The 10,198-nt window shown below is 41.2% G+C and overlaps 1 pseudogene; it reads right to left on the bottom strand.

Moving 5' to 3' along the window:
• Positions 1–6,016, bottom strand: part of LOC123504778 — a 76,990-nt pseudogene extending 70,974 nt beyond the window's left edge.
• Positions 6,017–10,198: the final 4,182 nt, after the last annotated feature.

The raw sequence follows: 10,198 nt of genomic DNA, 5'->3' as shown, positions 1-10,198 counted from the left end.
TTATTCACATACACTCACAAAGCGGGGAGCAAAAGCAGTAAAAAAATATAAATAAATAAATAAAAAATATAAATACTTCAGATCTTTCTAGGATTTCTGATTGGAGCAGAGAAAACTTAATAATATTAATGCCTCAAAACTTCATTTCCTCCATCTATCAACTCAACACAACCTTTAAAATAACCATCCCCTCTTTTTCATTGACACTCAACTCTCTCACTATTCTACACTGAATATTCTCGGTCTGACATTTATTCATAATCTTAAATGGAAACTTCACATCTCATATCTTGCTAAAACGCCTTCTATGAAGTTAAGCCTTCTGAGGCGTCTCCGCCAGTTCTTCTCACTCCCCCAACTGCTAACTCTGTACAAGGGCCTTATTTGTCTTTGTAGGCAGTACTCTTCAAATGTTTGGGGAGGTTCCACTCACACAGTTCTATTAGATAGGGTAGAATCAAAAGCTTTTCGTCTGATCAATTCCCCTCCTCTGACTGACTGTTTTCAACCTCTTTCTCTCCGCCGGAATGCTACATCTCTTGCTATCTTTTACCTTTATTTTCATGCTAACTGCTCTTTTGATCTTGCTAACTGCCAGCCTCCTCTCCTCCTGCGGCCTCGCTACACAAGGCCTTCTTCCTCTCACCCTTATTCTGTCCAATTCTCTAATACAAAAGTTAACCAGCAATATCAATCTTTTGTTCCTTTCTCTGATAAACTCTGGAACTCCCTGCCTGTGTCTGTTTTATTTCAAACTTCCTATGACTTGACTTCATTCAAGAGGGAGATTTCAAGACATTTGTCCCTGTCCTTTTTTTTTTATACCATGTGGGCTTTTCACGGGAATTTATGGGCTAAAAGAGATACTTTTTAGGGTACCTCCTATCTCAAAGCCCACCCGCTAGGAAACCGTTGCCCCGAGTGAGGAAGCCCAACCTACACTCGGACTGTGGACAGGATTCGAACCCGTGTGCCTGGAGACGTACCCCTCGGACCCCAAAGCACGCATGGTTCCACTGTACCACGGCGGTCCCTTAGCGAACTATCGGGACTGTAGGAAGATTAGCAACTGAGTGGCCTTTTTTTTCTTTATCTTTTTGTTGCCCTTGGCCAATGCTCCTCAATTACATATCGGAAAGAAAACCATGTCATGTCTAAATACTCGAGGTCAAATGAGAACTGTTGACTTCATATTCACACAGGGATGACGAGGATTAAGTTATAAAAGCCCCTTACAAGTTGTTAATAGGGAAGAGGGATTAAAGACCGCTACAAGTTCTTTCATTAAACATTCCACATCCTTCAAAACAGTAAATAGACTATTAGAATATTCTACCTGAGCGGATCCCTACCGCTTCTTTTTAAGCTGAATCGAGCTTAGCTGGATTATACTCTCTTACTTACTCGCATGTTTACTACTATGCACATATCTGCGTGAATAAACGATCAAGAAAGGCAGTACAGAGAACATGGATGTATTGATTCATTTCCTTCACTTATTTCTATGCAGCAAAAACTCCCCACCCAGCACTCTTCCTGCCACACGAGCCTGCAGCATCAACCTCGTCTGCTGCTCCCTACAGACAAAAGCCCTACTTCTCGTCTATCCTGAATACCCCTATTAGTGTAGTAACGTGCCCTACACCACATTCATATCCAAGGCTACACTAAGAGATCAAGTAGACAACCAGTACAAATGAGCTTCCATACATCGCTAACACCGAGATATTAATAAAATTAATAAATAAACAAACAAATTATTCATTAATTGATTAATTAATAAGTAAGTAAACAATAGACAAATAAACATAAGCACACACACACACACACACACACACACACACACACACACACACACACGCACGCACGCACACACACACACACACACACACACACACACACACACACACACACGCACGCACGCACGCACGCACGCACGCACACACACACACACACACACACACACACACACACACACACACACACACACACACTCTCTCTCTCTCTCTCTCTCTCTCTCTCTTATGTAAGTACAATTAAGTTTAAATTAAATTGTGGTGGAAAATTCAAGCCTCATAATGAATTAATTAATAAAAGTTACAATCTCCGCAGTGACGGGAACCAAAGCAAGGTGCAATGAAAATTATCCGTGAACGCGCTGTGTCCTATAGCGGCGGCCAGGGAAAGCAGCCAGGCGTGTGGGAATGTTCCTTAGCGGTGGTGCCTCGCGGCGCGGGACGCGATGCAGACACCACTCAGGTGTAAATGAGACGCCACGATTCCCCATAACCAGATAAGCGAGCGGTCCGCCTCGATCAATTTCATTTTTCATATGGATATTGGTCTGCATTTCCCGCCGCGTCACCCGCTCGGAATATCCGGGCGTGTGATGCAGGCCAGGCCTGGACGCGCCGCCCTGCACCACGCGGCCTTGAACTTTCTTCCTCCTAAATGCAATAATGGCCCCTGCACCAGGAGCTGTGTGGTGCTTGTGTTTCTGTTCTGAAAGCACAGTACTTAGAAAAATAGTTTAAGTAAATGAAACGTGAGATCATTTACCGTAGACTTTTATATATACGGCAAGGAGAAATTGCGCATGTAAATACAATCACACACACACACACACACACACACACACACACACACACACACACACACACACACACACACACACACACACACACACACACACACACACACACACACAAAGTGGTAGTAGTGGTCTGAAGGGTGGTAATCCCGTCAGGTCCTGAATGCTTTCTGGAGCCTGAGCGTGGCCAGCGATGCGTGTCGCTCCCGTGTTGTGTCAGGCGCGGCCTTACCCAAAGTGATGGCTGTTGGAAAGCCTACAAGCTTGTGAGAATATCCTCGTCAGGAATAACAAGAGACTCTCCTGCAAGGATTTCATGAAAGCCTTACGTGCATCACTTTGCTCAGCATAAATCTCGACGCTGACGACATGCAAGACCTTTCTGAAGTGACTTAACACATATAAAGAATTAAAGCCAATAGAAATTTTTGATGTTCCCAAGTATTTACGTGCGATGTGATTTTGGTAATTTAATAAGAAAAACATTTATCTTTACTAACACAAGCAATTCGCAAAACTATTCGCTAGGTGGCGCCTCATCCAAGGTGAGCCCCATGCTTCATATGCTGCTATATTCAACACCATTATCACCAGCACTGTTATTGTCATCCACATTATTACTGTTACCATTACTTTTTATTCATATCATCATCATCATCATCATCATCTTTACCCCAACGAGACTCTGGTTCAGATAAATTACCGTGGTAGGTGAGGAATGGCAAATGTTTTGTCGGAAGTTTTCCACATTGCCAGCAGCAGTGTTCCCAGCTCCTCTCCCCTCTCCCTCCCGGCAACTTCCTTATCACTGTTCATCACTCTCATTTCTAATATTTCTTGGCTTATTTGACAAGTTCCACTAATCTACTACCATCCTTTTTGTACCTCACTTCATCCCACCTCATAATTACAAAGGATTATAAGGGATAACATACAGAAACAGTCCCTTAAGTCCCTCTCAAAGCTGTCTGATTACGGTGCTCAACACTAAAATACTCGTAGAAGTAACAGGACAGCACAGTGGAAGGCGCATCCTCTCCTACCCATCCCTGCACACAAAGCCGCGTAGAAAAGGAAGCGATAGAATAATCAAGACATAAAATAAAAATAAAAATTATAAATGTGAATGATTCTTTACCTCCGTACTTGGCATCAAACTGTGATTCATGTACGTGATAATCAGTGTGTGGATTCGTTCATCACAATAAGAAGCCACACACACACACACACACACACACACACACACACACACACACACACACACACACACACACAAGCAGAGAGAGAGAGAGAGAGAGAGAGAGAGAGAGAGAGAGAGAGAGAGAGAGAGAGAGAGAGAGAGAGAGAGAGAGAGAGAGAGAGAGAGAGAGAGAGAGAGAGAGAGAGAGAGAGAGAGAGAGAGAGAGAATCACCTAATATTTTCTTGGCATGTGTAGGGATGAAAAAAAATTCAAGTTCTCCTTCCTTCTGTGTTAATTAAAGATGTGTTTTTAATGTCATCCTTTGCGACTAAAAGGTCAAGGTTCTCCAGTCACATCTAATAACCTACGCCATAAATTTTAAGTAAGTTACGTTCAGTATTCAACGCTCAAGGATTTCCTGCTTTACAAATGTTCGCTGTGGTCTTTTGTGAAAGTTTATAACAATGCTCGTGGACATACAAGAATTCTTTCAGTAATACAGTGATTTTCCAAAGTTTACTGAAGGATAACCGATAGATAAGAGATGTGCAGTCCCTCCGTATGATTACCAGTTATAAAGATTGTTGTATCTTCATTAACAAGTTTCCGACATTAAGTACATTGATGTTGAGTGTTCAGATATTATTTTTCCCCTTTTTCTTTCTTTGTGGTGTTGGGAGACGAGAAATGGGGAGGAGCTGTCTTTATCTAATCATTCATTTATTATTTTCAAGTTCTTGTGCTCTGATCAACCTACCTTACAATATATATATATATATATATATATATATATATATATATATATATATATATATATATATATATATATATATATATATATATATATATATATATATATATATATATATACATACATACTGTCGGTGCATCACAAAAGCACTCCAGCACTGTAGTTATCCGAAAAGTTATTGGGCGAGCTGAGTTGATCTAAAAGCTATCGCTAATCCACATCAAAACAGAATCATGAACGTAACTCGTTCGTAACACTGATTTTCCACGAGACAAGTTTTTTTGTTTGTTTGTTTGTTTTAGCTACATTCAAATGACAACGTGTCCGGTGAAAGAGTGATATCAGGCAAAAAATAACTCTCTATATCATGTAGATTAAATGATTTAACCTTCCTATTAATCTCTGCAGTGTAATTCCAAATCATCCATAACCTGTTCTTTTTTCTCGCACCTCACAGTGAGCAATAACAAATTGTGGTTCCCGAAAGAGGTGGCGCTCTTCTCTTTGCGGGAAAAAAAACTCACTAAGATCCTGCTCCAAAAAAAAAGATAAGAGAATCATCGAAAATTTAAGAATAAGTATTTTTTAATTCCTGTGTCCTGCAACACTCACAGTGCTGCGTGACATCCGACCCCTGATGGGATTCGTCACATCTACAAAGTTTTCAGGAAAATAACAAAATTCTTATTTTTCACTCACAAACACAAGCTTAAAAGAAATTAAATAAAAAAGGTATACTTCTACAGAAAATTAAACTATTAAATTAGAATTTCCATGAATGTAAAGAAAACAACCCCATAATCATCCCATCATGAAATAAGGGAAGCGTCAGAGGCGTGGCGATGTGAGGCCAGACACCTGACACAGCAGCAGAGGCAAGACCGTGGTGGCGGAGAGGTACTCGACATGAACAAAGATTATGCACAACAAAACCTCTCAACAAATACGCTCCTGTAGGCAGTCCTATGAAAAACAGAATCCACCCACACAGCACAAGGAGCGTCACCTGCGAGGTGCGCCACGTGAGTACACAAGCCGGGCACAACGTGCTCCCACACAGGTGATGTAGTCCCTCCCTTCCCCCACACTTACCTGCGGGCCAGAAGTGGTGCAGGCTCAGCATCGTACCCCGCTGAGTCCGACGCTCAATTACAGCACCAGTGTTACTGCAGTGTTTGCTTCATCCTCCTCCTTGAATAATTATACCCGCGCACACATCCTCGCGCACACTTTCCAAAAACAAAGTGACGCCGAGTGGCACACAAAGTGAGCGATGCGTGAGTTACACTTGGTTTTGAGCAGCTTCTGCACTGGGAAAAATAAACAAAATGCACGTATTTCACCAAATTATGTTAACTTAATGCAAACTTAAGTTATTATGTTATAAACGCTTTGTCATAACCCCGTAAGGATAAAAGCAAATCAGCGATCGGGAGTGAGCGAAGCAGCAGACCACGTCAACAAGTAGGTGAGGTGTGCGCCGCCCGTCCGCCTCCGCCAACTGCTCCCTAACGACTGACTCTTCCCAGCCCACCACACTCGCCTAGTCCTGTCCTCCCTACTTTCCTACCTCACCTCTGAATATTCACATCAGCGCTCCCTCCCCAGCGTCAGACCTCATGTTCTGGATTTTCATATTCCCTCGAAGGCATTACGGACATGTAAATTACAAATATTAACCACACTTAGATCATATTAAAACTCATACCTTGATTAAATATTGCAAATAACCTGAGGAAGGGTAATAAAAGTCGCTCATTGGCATAATGCACGTAAATTTCTTTGGTAAGGATATTAGTTTATAAGACGAGCGCCCAGACCACGCGGGGTCCTGGAAGACTTAACAATTTTGGAGTTATGTGTAATTACCATAATGGAAGTCATAACTTAATTGGATAATATGCATAATAAAGGAGGCAAACAATGTGGCACCGTGTGCTTGATGGAGAGTGCGCTTCGGGATATTAATGTTCATCCTCACGGCCACCCTGTTGTTCCTGCCGGCCTGGTATCCACCGCACAGATATCCATTGCGGCTCAGGGGTGGCTGTATAGTGTGTGTGTGTGTGTGTGTGTGTGTGTGTGTGTGTGTGTGTGTGTGTGTGTGTGTGTGTGTGTGTGTGTGTGTTCACTTATCCTTCCATATATATATCCACCTACCCATGAACACACACACACACACACACACACTGAACTTAGTCTAATCAAATATGCGTACAATACAAGCGATAAGAGCTCGTTTTCTTTTATCCTTTTCCCTCTCCTATCCGCTATATATAGATTCCCAATTAGAACGACGCCGTAACCTGATCTCCAGACAAGTCATTAGTGGTCGCGGCAGGGGCGGTGCTGAACTAACGCTAGCGAAGATTAATAATCACAAGGGCATGAACACCTCCGCGGTAGGTCAGACCTCCCACAACGCCGCCGCAATAGGCACGTGGCTCCGATCATTCCTCCGGGGGATAAGGTGCAATATGCTGTCTCCGAGAAGGTAATATTTTCTATTATTGGAAACTCTCTCTCTCTCTCTCTCTCTCTCTCTCTCTCTCTCTCTCTCTCTCTCTCTCTCTCTCTCTCCTGCATCTTATGAAATATATTTTACATTTCGCGTGGCTAGAAGCAAGCCATTAAGAACACAAAACACTTACAAAATGCATAAAAGCTCTCCGTCTGATGCAATTTAATGTAAAATTGATAGTTTTGAAAGTTTTTAAAAGGTGAAAGCTCAGTTTATCTTTCCATGTCTTTTCTAATATTTAGTTGTTGTTGTTTTTTTCAGTCTACTTGTCATACAACACGACGCTTCGTGACGGCAGTCTGCTAAGATAGATGCACCATAACGTCACCATTAGGTAACAACATAGTAAACAACACCTCGAGTCATCAAATCCATAAAATCAAATGAACGAGAGGACTTCATGACAGGCTGCAGCTCGCCCTTCTACAGTGATCGGTTTTCCAATAATGGTGTCGCTACTCATATATCGATAGGCAGACTACCTGTGAACTTTACAATATAAACCTGCGCAAGCTGATCAATTTCCCTGAACATCATAGGCTCTGAGGTATTAGTCAATGAGTAAATCATTGAGGGGAAACACACGGGCTACCTTGCTTTTTTCCATTCTTTTAAGTCTTCAATCACCTGAAGAGAAGTATTCATATTTCAGTACAAAGGAAAGGAATGGTAGTGTGTGCATTACCACAGATAACCTTCTCCAGGTGGGCCGCTCTTGACAAACACATAAAACAGGATGAACAAATTAGTTGGGCATACAGTATATACACCTCCGCCTTCACCCAAGACAAAAACAACAATGTCGCGAATATTTAACTCTCAAATCCCAACCATCACACCGTATTCACTCTCATGGTGGCAGCGCAGGAGTGGCGGTAGCTCCCGTAACGCTTCGCTATGAATAGAGTGCAAATAGTTCCATTCCAGCCCAGCAGTATCGGCCGCAGCTTGCACAGCAATGCCCTAAGAGCATATGAAGGAGGCGCGTAACCATCCCCGGGGCACCAAGCGAGGCCGCCACGCCATCCCGGCAGCCATAACCCATGCCACAACTGGCTTTATCTCCACTAAAATTCTGTTCGTTGCCACTCGTTCTCATTGAACAAATTGCTAATAAACAGTAACAAGCAAATCAGCGTCTCATCCACGTTCGCGGTAGGAGGGCAGGCTCTTACCAGTTGTATCTTGTGACCTGACAGCACCCTCCAGAGAAGTGCCGTATTATCCTTTTTCTTACTGTCACTAGAATGGCTCCGAGAGTGCCAACCAGTAACCAGTAAGCCTTCCCACAGCCTATAGTTTTTTATCTGCACACGACTCATTAAGAATATTGCCTAGTGGAATTTTTTTTTTTTTTTTTCGTAAAGAACTTTTCGGAAAATGGTTCAGTGAAAAGTTCCTTATACGTAAAAATGCTTAAGTAAGCAAAAAAAAAAAAAAAAAACTATAAACTGCTTTCATACACTTTTTTTCTAGTTTAATGAAATAAGCAACATAAACAAAAACTACATGAATATTTCATGTCTTTCCTTGAGCTTCATTAAAGCTTTAAAACTCCATTCAGGTTTTATTTTTTTCTCTCTCTCACATCAAAAGGATGCGAGTCAAGGACTGTAAAAGAAACCCGGAAAAAAGACCCATAAGATATAGGCTATGCAGAAATTTGAAATCAGCAGTAATAATTTCAGAAAAAAGCTCAACCATTTTAGTTTCCCAGGCGAGCAGTGACCGTAAGGAATGCAAACTTATAGAGCATGCAGGCCATTGTTTGTCGGCCACCAAGAAAAAGCTGGTCAAGGTTAACAACAACAGCAACAACAACAACAACAACAACAACAACAACAACAATAACAACAAAATACTACTATTACTACTACTACTACTACTTCTACTACTACTACTGCAATGAAAACAACGATGGTAATAATGATGATGATGACGATGATGATGATGATGATGATGATAAAAAAATAATAATAATGATAATGATAATAATAATAACAATAATAATAATAATAATAATAATAATAATAATAATAATAATAATAATAATAATAATAAACAATACCAGCAGATACAACATTAACCACAACAACGCCAACAACAACACCATTCAAACCAACAGCAGGTATATAGATAGCATTTCATTTACATAACATAAATAGAAATTTCACGAAAGGCACTCACAAATTCAGAAAAGATTAAAAAAAGAAAGAAAAAAAAACCCTCCTAAGCTTTACAAACCACACAAAACTATAACACACACACACACACACACACACACACACACACACACACACACACACACACACACACACACACACGCAATTCTCTTTGATACCATGTAAATAAGCAGCTCTTTACCGTCCCTCACTGCAGCCATCCCTCCCTCTTTACCTTTCAAATAGAGGCCTTGGATGTAGCAAGTGCTGGAAAGATCACACATCCTCTGTTAGTATTCAGGTAACGTGCACGTCAAAGGGGCGGACATTTTACACACGGCACCACTAAACCTACAACATCCACCTCGGGCACAAAGGTAGCCAAGTATGAGGACCTGTTTGTACACACTAAACCAACACACACATCAAAAGCCGCATTAATATTGGTGTAATCGTCCTAAGACCAGTGTACGTACCTCTTTTGTGTGTGTGTGTGTGTGTGTGTGTGTGTGTGTGTGTGTGTGTGTGTGTGTGTGTGTGTGTGTGTGTGTGTGTATGTGTGTGTGTGCGTGGCCAAATGTTTGCCTCGTAAATCTTTTTTTTTTTTTTTTGTGGGGATTTTTAAATGACTTCCGTTTGTCTGAAGTTTGTTTTAGGCCTCCGTATTTATTTTAGGCATTTGCTCATGGATTTCTTGTAATCGTTTGTTTGTGCTGTTGAAAACGTTTCTATTTTTTAGGGGAAGGAGAGAGAGTGGTTGTTTTTCTAATAGTCCTGTTGAGAGGCTGAAGCGTGTCAAAATAAAAAAAAAATAGGAAATAGACATGTTTTCATGTCTAATATCTTACGAATTATTTATTCATATATTAAATTCATTATGACTTTATGTTTGAGACCTTTTAGTATGATTTTCGTGATCAATAATTGTGTGTGTGTGTGTGTGTGTGTGTGTGTGTGTGTGTGTGCATGTGTGTGTGTGTGTGTGTTGTCTCT

Source organism: Portunus trituberculatus, chromosome 17, assembly GCF_017591435.1.
Source record: "Portunus trituberculatus isolate SZX2019 chromosome 17, ASM1759143v1, whole genome shotgun sequence".
Classification (NCBI taxonomy): Eukaryota; Metazoa; Arthropoda; class Malacostraca; order Decapoda; family Portunidae; genus Portunus; species Portunus trituberculatus.
The sequence above is the reverse complement of the archived record's forward strand: the minus strand, read 5'-3'. Positions and strand labels throughout refer to the sequence as shown.